The following is an 18,986-nucleotide window of genomic DNA, read 5'->3' as shown; positions in this document are numbered from 1 at the left end:
ATACCAACTTACAATTGAATCCTTACCCCAATACACAATTGGACTTGTTCTGTAGTGACAATCTCTCATTTTCAATGCATGGGTCTCAGTACGTGACTAACCAATTGATGCATGGATCCTAGTACACGGCTTACTCCTCTGCACAAATCCAAGTACGTAATTAACACACCAACTTGAAAAGGATGTTGGTTGCAAAGTTCTTCAGCTCATCAACATGATGAAGATCACGAAGCTTCTTGGTTACAAAACCCTACAGTGTACAAATGCAACAGCTTCTTCAAGAGAAAGATGAACTATAGCGAATTCTGTCTCCGGTCACCAGTGGCGGCTCCGGCAATTTTTTTTCAGGGTGTTCCTCAATAAGCATAAATTACACAATCTAATAAAAAGGAAATTTTGTATATTAACAACAACAACAACAATAAAAAAATACGCAAATACATAAAGTTTACAATTTGCCTTCTACGTTGTTTTCTTATCAAATATTTGTTCATAATTTTAGCAAAAGAGTAAATAATAAATTATAAGTTCATTAATAAAATTATTAATTATTGTTGTTTAGTTGTTTCATTAATTTGTTTGTCTTTTATAAACTATAATTTGTTATATTGATATTTCATTAATTATAAAATTATTAATTGTTGTTTACCCTAACACAATTTAATTTATTTATCTTTTATAATATATTGGTTAATTAAATTATTAATTATTGTTTATTAGTTGCTTACTCCAATTAATTATTGATTAATTAAATTATTGTTTATTAGTTGCAATAACACACACCCCATGTGCATTTACTTCCCCCAATTCATATATATAAAAAATAAAAAAATTCAATATATTAGTTTTTTTTTTCAACTCTTAGAAATAGTAAGCATATCTGCATATGGTTATTTTTATAAATAAAAATAAATAAAATCATTAACGGCATTTTTGTAAATAAAACCAACATTTTGAGTAATTAAAATCATAGAACCTTCTTGAAATTCACTTTCCCATGTCCAAATCCACCCACGTGAACCACTCTTTCTCACCTATCCAATTTATTTCAATTGTCTCTCACACTTGTCAATATTCTTTTCAAAGTTTCAAACGGCTGGACACCATCACACCAGTGCATTCTCTCTTTCTCATTCTCTCATCTTTTTCTTCTTAGTTTTCTTTTCTTAGTTTTTCTTGCTGCCACTATATTTTTTTTTTCCTTCGATTTTTTGAATTGAGATGAAGACAGTCACAGTGGATCAAAAAAAAATTTCTTTCTAGAAAAGCTGTGGCTCAATTCAGACCTCAGATTCAAGGAAAAAAAGGTTCAAAATGCATACCGAGACACGATCCGATCAGACTGATCTTCGATGCACGATGTGTTCTGGTTCTGGAGCTCAAGCGATGTGATGACCTATGTTCCATGCTCCTCTCTCAAGCCGCCTCTACCCAGCACGTCTCCTCACCTCCATTACTGCTTCTATATTTGCTTTTTTTTTTTTTTTTTTTCTGGAAAGTAGAACAAATAAAAAAAAAAAATTTATTTGAGAGTGTTCTTAATTTTGGTTGAGGGTGTTCCTAATTTTTTTTAAGGGTAAACAAATAATTTTTTTTAATTATTATAAATTTTTTTTTTCAAGTCAGGGTGTTCCTAGGAACACCCTGGCCTAAACGTGGCGCCACCACTGCCAGTCACAATTTGCTTGAACAAAACCTTTGCATCAAGTTTCATCAACTGAGACGGCCCTTAAAATAATCCTTATATATGTTTAGGGTTATGAGAAAAAAAAAAAAAAAAAAAAAAGCCTAAACAAGTATACATGGATATGTTTGAAATTAGATCTGAAAAATTGATTTTGTAAATCTCGATAGATAGGTTATCTATCGAGCAGCTATTAAGCATTAGGCTAAAACTGTCTTTTAAACCTCAACAGATGCTATCTGTCGAGCTAGCTGTCGAGCTTTAAAATACAGCATTTCTTCACTTGTTTCTTGAACAAATTTGTATGGCTTTAACTCTTTACTTGAACAACATCTTTCTTGAAGACTTAAACTATTTTAGATCTACTCAATTACAAGTAAAATACATTTTGTCAAAGGATTAGCCAATTCTAAGTGACATATGTTCTTAACATGATTCACATATGTCCTAACATCCCCATTTCCGTTTGTCTCATTCTCCGAGCTCGAGCTCTCGGCAATAAATTCCTCCACCTTTGTCAAACACAAGGCTGGAACCAAAGCAAGAGCCTAAGGGTACAATTGGCTCAATCACTACTGTCAAGGCCAAGGAGGAGCAAGGAGTATTAGCAACAATCGTCAACTCAAATTCTTTGCAAAACGATTTGGGTCCATGGCGACAACGTTGCCCTCGTGGCACATTGTGATTGGGGCTACTGATGGTATTGCTGGCACCGGTTCTTGTTCACATTTCCTTTGTCGTTGCATTCATCCACCACCTCACTCATCAAAGGCCCTTAAAGCCAGATACTCAACAAAAGCCCTCAAGGCTAGATAGGTGTGGAGAATTTTCTTGGTGTTGTATTTGGGATTTTTTATTGTTGTTGGGAAGAATATTAAAGTAAGGGTTTATAGAGCTATGACTTGTATTCTGGTTTGTTTGCTAATAAACATTTTGATTCGTCATAATAAAGAAAGAGGCTCTTCATGTGGAGTCATTGTAGTATTTTGAAAATTTTGAACTAAATAAAGTCCGTTGGGGCCAAATTTGCTTGTTTACTCTCCTAAATAGAGAGAAATTTGTATTTGAAGAGCCTGTAGAAGAGCTCTAAGCTATTTTCTAAATAGGATTCATAGGACCAACAATATGAAACAAAGGAGTAACAGTTTTTATGGATAAACCAAGTACTTAGACAAAAACAACTTTCACCCATGAATGATCTATAAAGAAAATTTAATCAAAGTCAAAACTCTTTGGCAAGGCCAATGTCAAAACACCCTGCAATGGAACTGTTCACAATCCACATTAGGATTTCTTCCAATTTCTCCTGTAGTTTTCAAATTTATCACATATTGGCAGTGTTTTGTATGAGTAAAGACAGCTCAGCAATCATGTTTTTAGATCTGACAATACTCATATAATATTTATAAGAAAAGTAAACTAACGTGTGCCATTTCACAACAAAACAATGACATTCATATTGCTATGAAAGTAGTACTTCAGCAAAATAACTCACCTGAGCAAGAATGCAGGCCTATTCAATGCCTCAAAAACAATGTAAGGTTATCATCAAAGATCATCAAGGCACTGTATGATATAGAGTAAACTCTATTTGCTTTGGTGTAAAACATTTCTTGCAAGGAAAATGTTTTAATAGAAAATATTTGTGGCAAGAACAACCAGCCAGAAACCCTCAACTGAGTTGATAAACAGTAGTATTTGTAGTAACCAAGGTGGTGGGAGGAGTGCAGGGAAAGGGAAGAGCTTTGTGATTTTATGTCCTTTCAGTGTAATTTTTTGTTGACCATGAAAATGTTTTCCATTGAATAGCAATTTTGTGTTACACCAAACATGGAAAACATTTACAATATAAAGTGTTACATGAAAACAAATAAAGCTAGGGTTTCTAAAAATATGTCGTCTGTGCTGTAAATTTATAAAGCAGCCTTTACTAGCATTGCACCTTGAACTGTGGTATCTGAGTATAAAAATGGTTGCAAAGACTGTTTCATACACTCTCAATGGTATTAATGCTATTGGGTTCCAATCTAAGGGCATTGAGTGCTCCCATTCTACCAAGAACTAAAGATCATCATTAATTCACTATGGAACTCAAACAAAGCCACAAGCATTTCAAAGAAACTACGAATAACCCAAACAAGAAGCTTGTAACAAACATCAAATATGTACTGTAAGCAACTCATAAGACCCCTCAAAAGGGTATTTGAAAAACCCCAATGTGATTCAACTGCAAAATAAAGTAAAACCGTGAATATAAGTTTTTCTCAACAAAAAATAGGTCCTGCCTAGCGAGCAAAAACTACAATACTAGTCCAAAACATCTACATTAATTAATCAAATAGAGTTATTCAAGAGATGGCTAGAGCCATGTCGAACAACAAGGATGTGGCTAAAAACTTGTGAGGAGAAGCTATTAACACTACATGTCATATAGTCAACAGGGTATATTTTAGACCCAGCACCAAGAAGACTCCCTATGAGTTATGGAAGGGAAGGAAGCCAAATGTTAAGTATTTCAGAATCTTTGGAAGTACCTGTTTCATTCTCAAGGATAGAGAGAATGTGGAAAAATTTGACTCCCAAAGCGATGAAGGAATATTTCTAGGATACTTCTCCACAAGCAAGGCTTATCGGGTATACAACAAAAGAACCAAGAAGGTGATGGAAATGGTAATGTTGTTATCGATGAAACTTTAGAGTCTGGTTCTGAGAAAATTGGTGAGGAAATCCCCAAAGAAATTCTTCCTTCTGAGCCCAAGGATGTTCAAGAAATTGTTGATCAAGAGCCCGCATCTCCAAGTACTCCTGGCACTCCAAGTGTGGTAGAAGGTTCAGCAGACATACCTGCCTCACTTGATTTTGAATCTCATGAAGAGAAAGGACCTTCCTCTAGGATTAAGTTGAATCATCATCCTAAAGTTATTCTGGGAAACATGAATGAACTTACAGTAAGAAAAATTACAGTAAGGAAACTTACAGTTGATAAATGTGTTGCTAAATTTGTATCATATTATTGTTATTTGTCACAAGTTAAACCCACCAAGGTTAAGGAAGTTCTTCAGGATGAAAGTTGGGTTGAAGCTATGCATGATGAACTGCTTCAATTTCAAAGGAATGATGTCTGGACTCTAGTACCTAGACTGGAGGGTGAGCACATCATTGGCACAAAGTGGATATTCTGCAATAAGACTAATGATGAGGGTAATGTGATCCACTATAAGACTCGTCTTGTGGCTCAAGGATACTCTTAAATGGAAGGAGTGGACTATGATGAGACATTTGCTCTAGTAGCCTGTATGGATCCATCAGGATTCTCCTAGCCCTGGCATGCCATTTAAAGTTCAAGCTTTACCAAATGGATGTCAAGACTACTTCATTGAATGGGTTCCTTACAGAGAATGTCTATGTGGCTCAACCAAAAGGATTTATTGATCCACACTTTTTGCATCATGTGTTATATCTCAAGAAGACACTCTATGGTTTGAAGCAAGCCCCCAAAGCTTGGTATGATTGGCTCACACAATACTTAGTGTCACATGGGTTCATAAGAGGAAAAGCTTATCAAACTCTCTTCATCCAAAGGGAAGATGGCAAGTTGATAGTTGCTTAAGTCTATGTTGATGATATCATCTTCAGGTCGACAAAGGATGAACTTTCTCACAGTTTCTCCAAACTCATGCAAGTCGAGTTCGAGATGAGCAGGATTGGAGAGTTGAATCACTTCCAAGGGTTGCAAATTCGTCAACAAGAGTCAGGTATATTCATCTCTCAATCTAAATATTCTAAAAATCTTGTGAAAAGTTTGGTTTGGATCTGCTAGTTCTTCTAGAACCCCTATAAGCCCAAATGTTAAACTCATTGTTGATTTGTTGGGTAAAAGTGTTGACTTATCTTTATATAGAAGCATGATAGGTAGTCTTCTTTACCTTACTACTAGTAGACCTGACATTAGTTACAGTGTGGGGGTGTGTGCTAGATATTAGGGTAATCCCAAAGAGTCTCATATGATTGCTTTGAAAAGAATTATAAAGTATGTCAAAACCACTGCCGACTTTGGTGTGTAGTATAAGCAAGGACACAAATGATGTCTTGGCTGGGAATGCTAATGATAGAAAGAATACTTCGGGGGGGTTTTTATGTGGGCAATAATCTTATCTCCTGGATAAGGAAAAAGCAAAATTCCATCTCTTTATCCACTGTAGAGGCTGAATACATCGTTGTCAGTAGTTATTACACCCAACTTCTATGTATGCAAAAACTCCTCCTTGATTATGGTATTCATCAAGAACATCTTACAATTTACTGTGACAATACCAGTGCCATCAACATCTCTAAGAATCCTGTTCAACACTCTCAAACTAAACTCATAGAGATTTGAGATCACTTCATTCGGGAGCTTGTCGAAAATGGTACTTTCACTCTTCAATTCATTCACACTGATGATCAGAAGGCTAAGTTGTTCACCAAACCTCTTGATAGCAAACGGTTTGAATTCCTTTGCCAAAACTGTTATTTCCATGGATTGATCTCCTTTTCTCCTCCTCCTTCCTCATGCATTTGCATCTAGTTTTATGTTATGCTTTTGTTTAACATGTTTTTGTTTGTTTGTGTTCAATTTTGCTTTATTTTGTTTTTCATAAAAATCAAAAAGTCAAAATTTTTGAAAAATAAAAAAAATACAAAAGTAGTGTGCATTTGTGTACATTGGTACTTTTGTACCTTGGATGGCCATTGAAATAAAGTTTTCTAAACTTTGTATCTTGTGTAGCTTAGATGAGCACCTCTATGTACAACTAAGCAAGTGACCTTTGTGGCTCGTGTTTGTGATGAGTAAGATTAAGTATCCTTTTGTACTTAACACTCGTATCACTTTTTTTTACGGAAATCACTACAAAATCTTAAGAGAAAGGCATAAATAACCATCTCACCACTGTTGTCTGCCAATCATTAAATACATATGTATGCTTTGGCATAGCAAAAGTGCAATGTTAATGACATTCGTATGCTTTGGCATAGAAAAAGTGTAATGTCAAAAGCTAAACATAATTGGGTATTTCTTTTCTCTCTCTTATATCTCCATGCATGATATGCTTAAAAAAAAATATGCAAAGAAAAATAAAATAAAAAAGAATCAATATGCTTTATATATGATTGCAAACGTGTCTTGTATGAGATGTGGGAGTTATAGGATGTACCTCAAAGGTGATAGTCCCCATCAAGCAGTTATGATGTTGTGCGACTTAAATTGATTTGCTCATATCTCAAATTGTTATAACATGTAGAAACTTCTGCAATCTTGCGATGTTTTTCACACACAACACGCAATATTTTTTGCTACTTTTGATACATGTGCAGGTACAATGTGATTTGACCATCACAAGGAATACATGTGTTAATGTATGCTCACTAAACTATCTTGACTTGTTTTTGAAATATAAAATTGGTTAGACTTGTTTAGTGTGTGTGTGTGTTTTGGATCTAAATACTTGACATTGTTTTGTTGAGAGATGTTTTTGAGAGCTTAAAATGTTGTTTGGATCTTTGGTCGAATCGCATGCTTGATTGCATTCATATCTGTGTTTTTTCCTTTTTTTTTTAAAAAAAAAAAAACTATTTTTGAGCAATCTCGACAGCTTCTCGATACCTCTCGACAGCTAGGCTATTTATCAAGCTCTTGATCTTCCTTTCTCGATAGTTGCTATCACAATTTCGATCCATCGAAGTTTTTGAGAATTTGTCTCGATAGCTTCTCGACAGTTTCTCGATCCATCAAGAAAGTTTCTGTCTCCTTGATAGCATATCGATAGCTACTTGATCCATCAAGGTTCTTTTGCTATGGACACCTCTCAATAGCTCCTCAATAGCTCTATCTATCAAGTTTAAAATCTCAACACCTCTCGATACCTCGAGAATTGTGGACTTCTATATTTAGGCTTAGTGCGAATTCTCATTCATTTTTCTTGATCTCTCTCACCTCTTTTTGACTCCTCACCTTCAAAAACACTTTCCTTTCACTCTAAACCTCATTCCCACTCATTCTTCGGCCTCAAGATCACTTTCTTCCTCTGGTATGATTCACTTTCTCATTAAGGATCTTTCTATAGAATTCCCTTCTCACTTCATTCTATCCCTTATATATGTCTATAAGGATACGGCAACTCGTGATAAGCTTATCTTTTCTTCGGCTATCACATAGATCATTCGCCATTTTTTTGTCTCCTATTCCGAGTCTGATCACTTTTTCATCATGGCTGCCATTGACGTTGCTACTATTAGAAGGAGTAAGGCTCAACTTTGACTGACGCAGCCACGAACTGAGATGGCGACACCTCCAACTTCTTCAGTTCCATCCACACTCGCTCCTTCTTCTTTCGCTGATGGTGTGACCTTCGAGGCAATCATAACACAGCTTTAGCATATGGATGCACGCCTTGACACTCTCAGTGATGAGTTGTGTCAGGTGAACACCCATGTCAGTCGTATTGCCCGATGACATGCTTACCTTGGTGGTTTCGTAGAGTCTCCCTCTCATTCTCTAGAGGCATCTGAGGACAAGGATGATGATGGTGATTGTGATGGAGGTGATGCTGAGGATGAGGATGCTAGCTCTTTTAGTGACAATGAGATGACTGCATCTTAGTGACTTACCCTTTGTCATTTGTGACAAAAAGGGAGAGTAGTTTTGGGTATGAGAGTAGTCATGGACTTAGGGGGAGAGTTAGTATAGGAGATATATTTTTTTTTGTTAGGGGGAGTGTCTATACATTTTGAGGGATGTAGTGAGGACATATGTATCTTCTCTTTTCTTTATCTTTTAGATACTTTGTTCTTGCACCTTTGGTCTTGTAACCACTTTGTGATAGCAAACTTGATATATATATTTCAGGTTGTTATTACATTTTCACCTATCCCTTCATGTGTTATTTCTTTTCTCTCTTTATGCACATGCTTCTTATACTTGTGTGCAATCTTTTAATTTTTGTTTCACACTAAGATGCCGTGATGAGTTTTGTTTAAAGTGTTTCAGAAATACAAGTTCTCAAAGTCTTTCTTGCCATGAACTCTCTTCTTGCAAAATTTTCAAGAGTTTGTGTTAGGATAGATTTTATTGTATTTAACAAGTGAGTATAAGTTGAGTGATTTATGACTTCTTTCATATGTTCATTTGTTTGTTATGGTTTTATCACGGATTGCCAAAGGGGGAGATTGTTAGGACATACGTGAATCATGTTAGGAACATGATTCATCTTTCTCTTGAAGAAACTGTTGCGTTTGTACGCCGTTGGGTTTTGTGACCAAGGAGCTTCGTGATCACCATACCCATATCTATGAGGAGATTATTTGTTGTTTGGGAAGCAATTCAGAGATGACCAATTTATTTGGTTGATGCAATGGGCTTATTGCAGGATCCGAAAAACTAAAGAAGACACGGTTAGGCTTAACCTTGTTGGAGCAAGAAGCTTATAGGGCTTAGGTGCATTGGTTATATTAGGCTTGGAAGGTCTATTGCTATTCGAGTATCTCAATTTTATTCTTTAGTAGATCATTTCACCGCTTGGAGGGTAGCTGAGAAATTTTTCGCTAAGTTCTACGGTTTCCTTTTCGATAACACGTGTCGGTGTTATCTTTGTGTTTGCATTTCTCTAACCCTTACTCTTGCAATTTAATTGCTACTGTGTTGTGATTAATTATGGTTTAGAGTTGTTTATTTATTTGGATATTGCTTCTACTTATCATTACGCACATCTATTGTTTAAGTATAAGCTTGTGTTGGTTGTTTTGCAAAAGGAGGTCTAAACATTCACTAGTGTTTTACACACCAAGTGAGCTTTCAGATACCAAAAAAAAAAAAGTGCAATGCATGTGAATCCAAAACACAATTGATGCATGAAAGAAAAAAAAAATTGATCAAATACTTAAGAACTGAAAAATTTTTAGTTTCGATTGGTTGAGCATCGATCGAATACCAATCGAGTCAAGCAGAAGCAAGCTTCAAAAACTTGGAAATTTTCGATTGATCAAAAAATAGATTCAATCAATCCAAAACTTAAAAAAAAAAAAAAAATATTTGATTGATCGGGTACCAATCGAATAGAACCTAAGCAAGGCCGAGAGTTAACCTTTAAAAACTTGCAATTTTCAATTGATCGAAAATCACACTCGATCGATCAAAATTCTAGAAAACTGAATTTTTTTTGAAAAATTGCAGAAGATTATGCAGAAACTACTCAAACCAAGGAATTTCATAAATGAAATGCATGAGAATGAGTTTAAATGTTTTTCAAAAACATGAGTTTTTCACACCAAAACTTCAAAACAAGCTTTTCAATCCTTTTTACCCCAAAATTTCAACCTTGGAACAGATTTTGCATCAAAATCATAGAATATATAATCTTGGATGGCCAAACCAAATTCACACACAATTTCATGTACCAAGTTTAGCAAATAATAACTTGTGAAGTGTGTGCAACTAGTAAAAACTTGAGATATATGTGAGGTGATAGGTAGATAGTAATCAATCATAATTTCTACATTATTCATCACATAAATTTGAAAGTGACTATCACCAAAAGAGTTACATCATGTAACTCTCATATCACCTAGAAAACAAGCTTGCAACCATGCATTTTTTTTTTTTTGCCTTATTGAATGTAGTTTTTTTTTTTATTCTTTTTCTTTTAAGGCTACACCTTATTTTATTTTTGTGCATGTGCTACACTTCCTTGAGCACAAAATCTAATGATATGCACTAAGGTGTTAATGATTGGCTAGTAAACAGTGGTAAGATGGTTATTTATGCCTTTCTCTTAGGATTTTTAGTACTTACAATCAAAAGCATGTGACTTCAAAATCAAGATCATGTGATCAAAAACGATAAACAACTCACTCAAAACATGCACTACATAGCTAAAACTAGCAAAGATCATAAAAATAAGCTCATCCAAGCTAAACAAGGTACATAATCATGGAATGCAAATTTTATAGGCCAACCTCAATTATATATTCATGATGTGTAATACAAAAGAAATAAAAATCTTTTTGGTTTCAAAAAAAATTTTATGACCAAAACTAAAAGCACACATTATGCTAAATGATTAAAAATGCAAATGCAGTGTATGACAGTGCTTAACTAAGTTATAGAGGGCACACAAACAAGAAATATCTATTTCTTAATGCACCCTTAAGTACATGTACAAACTAGTACATACTCATACAAAATCATATTTATCTCAAAATAATCATGCACTTAGTTGAGCAATACATACTATTCAAGTTTCTCCGCAATGTCAAGCATGTTCTAAATCAAGAGAAAGGGATATCATAATTCATGTAATCCTCAAGCAAAATGAAACTAGATAGAAAATAAAATATTTTTCTCTTTTTGAAAATTTTCAATGTTTTTGGATTTTTTTTTTTAATAAAAAACAACCAAAAAAACAAAACAACCAAAAACAGAAACAAAACATGTCCACAAACAATTGAAAGAATTAAATCAGGGACAAGTAAACAACACTCACCTTAGCAAGTCTTTTCTCACCTATATAGCACGAGTCTTTGGCTTTGTAGGCGAAAATCCATAAGAAGCAGAGTGATGTTGAGAGATTACACCAATCTTCTAAAAAAAACTGAAATCCTGCAAATTCCTTTCACAAGCCTGAAAAAGATCAACTAAAACAATAGTGTCCTTTTTATTCAAAACATCACAATAAAAAACAGTAAGACACTTAAAATTATCCATGATAACAGGAATCAAGGATCAACTCTAGGTATAATAACCTAAATCAAAAGCTAACCCGCTTTGATATCACTTGTTAAGTTTTAGATCCCTATAAACTAGATTGTTTAACCTAATTAATTAACCAAGTGAATACTTAGGTCTATTATTAAGATCTAGGTTAAAACAATAAAGTCATATCATGTAAAGAAGTGGAAAATAAAGAACACAATGATATGATCACCTAGGAAAACCAAACCAGTAAAAAATCTGGGGAGGATTTAACCTAGCTATCCTTAAGGTAAAAAGCAAATCCACTAGAAATAATTGAAGTTTACAATAAGATTTAGACCACCAACATCCTATTGCTACTACATGTAGAACTTACTGACATAACCACGTGCAAGCTTCGAGTCCACGGACCCCTTCTCTCTTTGGACTTTGCACCAACACAAGCTCACCTGCTTGTGACTTTGAGACTTGACTCAAAGATTTTGGATCTCTTTAGACGTTGATCTTGTATGCAGCAACTTCTACAACACCGGATCTTGAGATTCTTCAAGGAATAACACCGGTAGAAGACTTTAGAGAGCATTTGGGTACAAAACCCTAGATCTACAAAAGAGGCATAAGATGCACTCTAATCTCTCTGAAAAGCCTTATAAAAATGTGCTTAGGGTTTCCTTTATATACTAGAAGAAGTAGATGTAAAACCCTAATCTTTTTTTGGCTTGAACTGCTATTTGGGCTTAATTAAAATTCTATAGATACGATTCTCGATCTATCGAGCCTGTCTCTCAATCGGTCGAACTAGGCAGATTCTAATTTTTTTTTTCTACAGCTTGTATGTTCTTGAATCTTGACTTGAATCACCGTGAGCATTGTCTAATAATACCTATAGACTTTAGGATCTATATCTAGACAAGTTTGTATTCACGGTTTGCCAATTGTTCTAAACTTTTAAAACTTAACAATTTCTATATTTTAAGTCAAGAACTCACGACTTAAAATCTCCATTTCAATGCATTTTAGATAGTGTATAACTTTTAGAGATAGAGGGTAAGTGTATATATATATATATATATATATATATATATATATATATATATATACACATATCTATATGCGCAGTGTGAGTAGTCTTTCAGTGACGGATTAGGACCGATTAGCTATTTTGAGAGAGAGAGAGAGAGAGAGAGAGAGAGAGAGAGAGAGAGAGAGAGAGAGAGAGATATCTATGGGTGTATACTTGGTCGTCTACCTCCTTCACTTGCTGCACCTTCATACTGAAATTTAATCACACATCGGCACATATGCGTTATGCATGATGTCTCAGACTCTCAGGACATGTACACTTGAAGCAAAACTCCATCAGATATTATACAAACATGTGCAAAACCAAGGACTTACCTGGTAAGAAGCCGATGATGTCCCAAAAATGAAACCGGCCGGAAAACTTTTCCGGTCAAGTGAAGCAGTTACATTGCTTGGTGCAACAGCAATGCTATGACACAAAGAGCCAAGCAGAACTAGGAAGCCTAATAGTGTATAGCCTTGGAACTCCATAACTGATATCTTGGTTATTCTAGGTTCCACCATATGGGTATTTTATAAGAGTAGCAATATATTATCAAATTGATTATGGAACTGATTAAAAAGGAAAAAAAAAAAGTACAAGGAAAGGGAGAGGCGCCAGCGATGGTAAACATTAAATCTTACGAGCACTTGAAATTATTATATGGCATTGGAAATAAAATCATTGTCGATTAATTACCCCTGTTTACATTAAATTCTTTCAATGTCACTAAAAATAATAATACAATTAAAAATTTAAATGGTTTTTTTGTTAACAATGTCTTACTGACAGTGATTAATTAAGGTGCATTTTATGCTTTTTTTAGTTATATTTTTATACATTCTTCAAAAAATTGAAATCAATCTGTACATGTATAATAAATGAGATGACAAACCTTTTACTTGTTCTTATTTATATCTCTCGTTGGTTTCACTCATTTATTTACTATTAACAATGCATTTTCAAACATGCACAATGCATGCTTATTAATTTTGATCTGATGGGTTTGTGGTAGTTTCAATGAAAACAAATGAATACGGGTTTTTTTTTTTTGTTGAGAAATCCTGTACAAAATTTAATAAATACATAAAATATTAAATAAACAGTGAGTTGATCTTTATACACTCGCAGCATATGGCCCTCACATTTAATATTAGATACCAACAAACAGCATTAGAAATCCGATCAGTAAGTACTGGTGGCTTTGTTTAGTTACAACTGAGGGAAGAGAAAAGAAAGGAAAGAAAAACGTTTCTTGGCCACTTGGTCCACATGAACTGATTTTCTGTTGCAAAGAGAGAGAGAAAGTTAGAAAAAGAGATATGTAGGGGTCGATTGATAACGTTGTTCTAGTATTGTTATTTATATCTTTTAAAAATATGTGTGAATAAAAAAGTGTGTGAAATGCATGTAATGTTGTTTAAAAACTGAAAACATGTGTTTAAACACATGTATTAAACATGCCCATAATTGTTTTGCCATTAATAAAGATAGATTTTTTTTTTCATATTTTTTTTGGTTTGATGAACAAGTTAATTAGCAATCCTTGGTTTAATTTTCTTAGTTTAATGAACAAGTTGCCAATAAGCGAATCTTTATTTGCAATACATGTTGGTTGGGTTTATGGAGTCAATCTATATGAACGAATCAAGTAAACCCTCACTTGAGAAAAAAAAAAGTATATACCTTTAAAAAAAATTAATTTTAAGTTAATATAGGTTATTAACCATTCTAGAAAAAAACTTGACCACCCTAAAAAATACCTCGAACACCCTAATAAAAATTTAAGCCCATTAAAAATAAATTTTGACCTCTCCAAAATTTTGGTCCGTTGAAGGATAATTTTAGTAATTTGCATTGAAACAGCAATTTTAGATCGATCAATAGCTCAATTGTCAAACCAAAATTTTATCAAATATTTAATTGTGATTTTTAAATTTTTGTTTTCAAAAGGCATATTTTAAAATCGCTATTTTTAAAAAATAAACACTTTTATTTTTCAAACAATTAGTTTGTTAATGCTTGCTTTAGTCTTTAATTGAATTTGTTGGATTTATATGATACATTTTGTATGTAAATGCTCAATTTGTACCCGGACCCAACCGCGTGATGGGTTCAGGCCCAAAAAACCTTATACAATCAAATTTATAGAGCGTGGGCTAGAAACTTAGGTTTTATGGATACTGGATAACAAATATGGTGGGCTAGATTGCCATTACCTACACAACAAATGGATAATATAACAGAAACTCTCCTCAGACGTAAGCCGATGATGACTTGTATTTCCTTTTTTTCTCTAAACAATATATTAAAATTGAAGGTGATGTGTACAGTGTTTCTTTCTTTCTTTTTCTTTCTCTTTTTCTTCTTTCTTTTTTCTCCCCCCTCTTCTTAGAATGCCTTTCTTTTCCCTTTATGTCATCCTCCTTCTTCTCTCTATCTTCCACGTATGGATCAAATCAATGATCCAGATACTTGTCTCATCCACCGCCCTCTAGAAGTCTTCAAACAACAATTGTAAGGCTGATCTATACTATTCAGATGTCATTTCCCCATTAATGCGGCCAAAAGGGTAGGTGAATAGTCTTTAATGCAGTGGTAGCAACTTTTTCCATGATATTTCTCATGTGTTCTTCCTCTCTATAGCTATGTGGAACATATCTTTACCCAACACACCTTCCAGAATTCTCTTCCAAACACCATGACGCGTCATACAATCTTCACTTGACTTGGCCAAGGAGATGCCCCTCCTCGGACAACCCTATCAACCTTTCTAGCAAGAGCTTGCTTGTGGACTTCAAGGCTCTACTCGCACAAATTAATACCTCTAAATCAGGCCCAAGGCCCAAAAGCGTATTTTGACTATTCTGCCCCTACATTGTACATCACGCATATGCACTAAAATAATGCATGCATATTTTATTAAACATGATTGATGTAATAGTTGAATGCTTAAGTTAGATATATTGAATGAACTTATAATTTATCCTTTATTATTTTGCTAGCATTATGGACAATTTTCTTATTAGGAAATAAATTTTATTGCATGATTCAGTTTCTAATTTTATTAGCTCAACTGGTAAAGTCTCTAATAGTTATATAAAAGATCTGGGATTCAATCTCCGCTTACACCAAAAACGGATTGGTGTCTTGGTTTGATAATAAAGAGCAATCATCAAGAGCGAATGTCATAGGTTGAAACTTTCTCCAAAAAAAATCTTCTAATTAAATTTGTATTGACTTGAATAATATTATTTCTGATTCTAGGATATGAGAAAATGTCTCATATTTTCATCTTAATGATCATGAGAAATAAGAAGAGCATATTTACAAAGCAGTTCTTTTCAACCTCTTAGCCATGATTTTCCTAAATAAAATATAGTGGAGCGTTGCATCAATAGATCAAGTCAGTCCTTATTGGTTTAAAAAATACAAAAATTGGTTAAAATAAATCATAAAAAAAATAAGGATGATGCAATAGTTTCTAATTTAGACAAGATGTTGGTAGATGAATGATTGCTTAGTGTTGTAAATTGAAAAGGATGTAACTGATACTATTGATAATGAAGTTATCATACAATGTGTACGTTTTTTAACCCCTATAAACTAGATTGTTTAACCTAATTAATTAACCAAGTGAATACTTAGGTTTATTATTTAGATCTAGGTTAAAACAAGAACAATCATATCATATAAAGTAGCAAAAATATGAAGAACTCAATGATATGATGACACAGGAAAACCAAACTGGTAAAAAAACCTGGGAAGGATTTAACCTAGCTATCCTCAAGGTAAAACAACAAATCCACTATGAAAGAATTGAAGTTTGTACAATAGTGACTTAGATAACTAATATCCTATTGCTACCTCGAGTAGAAAACTTACTACCACAACCCCATAATAGCTCCGAGTCCACAGATTACTTCTTTCCTCGGCCTTTGCAAAACACAAATACCCACGTTTGTGACTTTGAGATCCCACTCAAAGGTTTAGCAACACAAACTCTTCTGTTTGTGACTCTAAGACCACTCTTGAAGGTTTAGATCATCAGCACTTTTGATGACTAGAGAAAGTAGCAACTTGTACAATACCAGATCTTGAGATTCTTCAAGTAATAACACCGGTAGAAGATATGAGAGAGCTTTTGAAGGAACAAAACCATAAATACAAAAGAGGCACACTCTTCTCTCTCTAAAGAGCCTTATAAAAACGTGCTTAGGGTTTCCTTTATATAGTGGGAGAAATAGATCTAAAACCCTAATCCTTAATGGGCTTGAACTGCTGTTTGGGCTTAATTAAAATTCTGCAGATACGACTTTCTATCGGTCAAGCCTGACTTTCGATTGGTCGAACTAGGCAGCTTCTAAAATCTTCTTTCTGCAGCTTGTATGTTCTTGTGTGTTCATGATTTGTCAATTGTTCTAAACTTTTAGAACCTAACACAATGATTTCCAAATATGAAAACTCGTAATATGAAAATTTTAAACTTTATTTATTTGCATGTTTTTTTATATGATGTTGATATATTCAAGTTTTATTATTATTATTATTGTTGTTGTTGTTGTTGTTGTTGTTGTTGTTGTTGTTGTTGTTAGGTTCTAAGTACTTAGGAACTAATGTATTAGAACTCTAATATGTATTGTTGGCAAACCATGATCAAAACAGGTGTCTAGTTATGTTTTAGACTTACTCAAAGTATGTTATTTATGTAAAGTTGGAATCGAGTTAACTGCAGAAGTTACGGTGCATTTCTGCCTGACTCAATCGATCGAGAATTAGACTCAGCCGATCGAAAGTTGTACAAATTGTTTTTTCTGTAGAATTTCCAACTCAGCCTTAAGCCCATATGACGTGTAGGGTTTTATGTTTTGCCCTAGGTATAAAAGGCAAACCCTAGTTACATTTTTGAGGTTGCTCATATTGCTGTTTGTGTAAATCTCTTGTGAGATCTGAGAGGTGCTTGCCTTCACACAAGCTTAGGATTATCAAGAAGGAGATTTCATCAAGAAATTGATGATCATTCAGTCGCTGCCATATGAGCTTAAAGATACACAAGTGGAAGTGCTTGTACTTGCTGGAGAATCCAAGAAAGAAGGAGTACGTGGTCTCGGAGCTTGCAGGTGGTCGTGTCAGTAAGTTTCTACTGGTGGGTAGAAATAGGATGTTAGTGGTCTAAGTCGCTATTGTACAACTTCGATTCTTTCATTGTGGATTCAGGTTTACCTTGAAGATAGCTAGGTTAAAGCCTCCCCAGGTTTTTTACCAGTTTGGTTTTCTTGGGTCATTATATCTTTGTGTTTTTATATTCCGCACTTTACATTGATATGATTATATGATTGTGTTAACCTAGAACTAGAATTTGGACTAAGTAATAACTTGGCTTGTTAACTAGGTTAATCCAATTATATTTAAAGGGTCTAAATAACTCTACAAGTGGTATCAGAGTGGGTAGCTCTTGTGTGTAGATCTTTTGATCTCTGAGCTGATCCTTGACCCCTGTTGTCATGAAACACGGACACTCTCTTGTTATTCCTCCTCACTTTGATGGGAAGAATTATGCTTACTGGAAAGTAAGGATGAAACATTTCCTGAAATACATTGATGAGAAAGTTTGGAACTCCGTTGAATACGGATGGGAGAAGCCCACTACTCCTGTGAGTGAGTGGCAAACTTCTTAGAAAGAAGCAGCTACCTTCAATAGCAAAGCTATGAATGCTATCTTTAATGCTGTTTCTATGGAGGAATTTAAGAGAATCTCTAATGTTGAGGTTGTTCACACTGCTTGGAATATCCTCCAGACTGTGCATGAAGGCACAAAGGCAGTTAAGATCAATAAGTTGCAACAATTAACAACTAGATTTGAAAGCATTAGGATGTCTAATGATGAATCTTTTGATGAATTCTATGCTAAACTAAATGATATTGTTAACTCTGCATACAACTTGGGTGAAATCTATGATCAACCTAAAATTGTTAGGAAGATTCTTAAATCTTTAACTAAAAATTTTAGACCCAAAGTGACTGCCATCACTGAAAGCAAGGATGTGGACTCCATCCCTGTTAATGAACTTGTAAGATCTCTTCAGTCCTATGAGTTGGACCTACCCAAAACTAGCAAATTCAAATCAATGGCTCTTAAGTCTGTTGATGATGTTGATGTTGGTGGATTTGATGATGAACTCTCTGCTACAGAGATTGCTTACTTTGCCAAGAACTTTAGGAATTTCCTTAGAAATAGCAATTGAAGGGCAATAGGTAAAAACATTGATGAACCCAGAAATTTTAAGAAGAATGACCCCATTAAGGTTAACAAAAGTGATAAATCTAGAGAAAAAGTAGGTCAATCTTCAAATAATTCTATGGGTCCTCTATGTTTTGGATGTCAAGGGTATGGTCATATGAAATCTAAATGTCCAACATTCTTGAGGTCTAAGGGTAAGGCTATGGTTGTAACCCTTAGTGATGATGAAGTTTCTGATGATGAGTCTGGATGTGACGAAGATGGAAATTTC

The sequence above is a fragment of the Castanea sativa genome, chromosome 8 (assembly GCF_040712315.1).
Source record: "Castanea sativa cultivar Marrone di Chiusa Pesio chromosome 8, ASM4071231v1".
Taxonomy (NCBI): Eukaryota; Viridiplantae; Streptophyta; class Magnoliopsida; order Fagales; family Fagaceae; genus Castanea; species Castanea sativa.
This window is presented reverse-complemented; position numbering follows the sequence as displayed.